Source organism: Eurytemora carolleeae, unplaced genomic scaffold (assembly GCF_000591075.1).
Source record: "Eurytemora carolleeae unplaced genomic scaffold, Eaff_2.0 scaffold222, whole genome shotgun sequence".
Lineage (NCBI taxonomy): Eukaryota > Metazoa > Arthropoda > Copepoda > Calanoida > Temoridae > Eurytemora > Eurytemora carolleeae.
In genome coordinates, this window is record NW_019396176.1 from 209,907 (window position 1) to 211,261 (window position 1,355).

At 33.6% G+C, this 1,355-nt stretch overlaps 1 protein-coding gene across 1 annotated transcript in view; it reads left to right on the forward strand.

Annotated features, from left to right (window-relative positions):
• Positions 1 to 126: 126 nt before the first annotated feature.
• LOC111697237 (latrophilin Cirl-like) overlaps positions 127 to 1,355 on the forward strand; it is a 19,909-nt gene continuing 18,680 nt past the window's right edge. The window contains 1 exon segment of the mRNA XM_023467157.1: positions 127 to 371. The gene's annotated coding sequence lies outside the window, so the exon portion shown is untranslated.

Genomic DNA, 1,355 nt, shown 5'->3' on the forward strand with positions numbered 1-1,355 from the left:
TCATTGTCGGATAATTTTCCTTTTTCCATCTACCCAGGGCAGGCGGTACGGCCCAGGTAAATAATGGGTTTTGGTGCCGGTATGCGACACTAGCGCTAACAGCGGTGGGTCCTGGAACTACAGCCTACTCTCCGCGCATTAACATTCCTTAGGTAAAACCTGTACGGGCCGAGCTTCCAGTTTCAACTGTCCGGTGTGCGAGGAACAGCTAATACACAATCACACAAGACACAGGAGTGCCCAAGTTATGACAGTGAAAATGTGCGAAATTATTAATTAATTAAGTTATAAAATTTAAAATGCTAAATTGTCCAGCAGGCTGTGAACAAAATTATAGCATGAAGGTCATCTTATTCCTCAAAATTTAACAGGTATATAGAAACTTAAATTTGAGATTTTCAAAAATGTTCCAAATTGTTATTTTTCATGGCAAACAGAGAAAATAACTAAAAAAAAATTTATAGCACCAAAATAATTATTTTGCTCTCTGGGTCCCATTTTTCTTTCACATTTGAATTTTAAAATATTAAACAGAAAAAAGAATTCTGCCTGACACTATCTGTTAATTTAATCGTCTCATTAATATTGCATGTTTATACTGTTTAAAATGATAAAATCGTTCACATCATAGACCAGCTTAGCTAGGGTGACATAATAGACAGATAGGGTAACTCATCTAATGGACAGATTGGGTGACATGAAAGGAAACAGAACGACATGCTAGACATGACAGTGTAAATACATTTCTAAAAATTAAAAAGAAGTTTGAAAAAGTGTTATCATATATAAATTTAGCTTGTCTGTCTGGGTGTTTGTCTCTTTGTTTGTGTCCAATAAACGTCAAAACGGCTGAACTGATCGGGCCCAGATTTTGTGTGGAACCTTACGTGACCCCAGGGAACACCCCCCGGCCACCCATGAGTGATCACAAAAAATTTCAGCCCAATCGGTCCAGCCGTTTGGCCTGCTATGGACAACATATATATATATATATACGAATGTCTTGTTTTATTTTGTAAATTAACAAAATCTATAAAATCCCTTTTTCATGAAATTATTATTAAAACGATATAACATCAGTAAAATTTGACTTAGTATTATTTTATTTTAGTTATTTTTATGCTTGATATTATCACTACTCTTATTTTATCAAAAACATATTCATTATTATTATTCAATAAAAAAACAACTTATCAATATCTTCAGTATCAATGTTTTTTTTTCTATCAGTACTTAAAGAAAGAATGAAAACGTGACTACTCGATCAGGGTGCATCATAGAATACACACATCGTAAATACACTTCAAACATGTAATATAATAAAGAAAATAGGGGTTTAAGAATGGAGTTAAGAT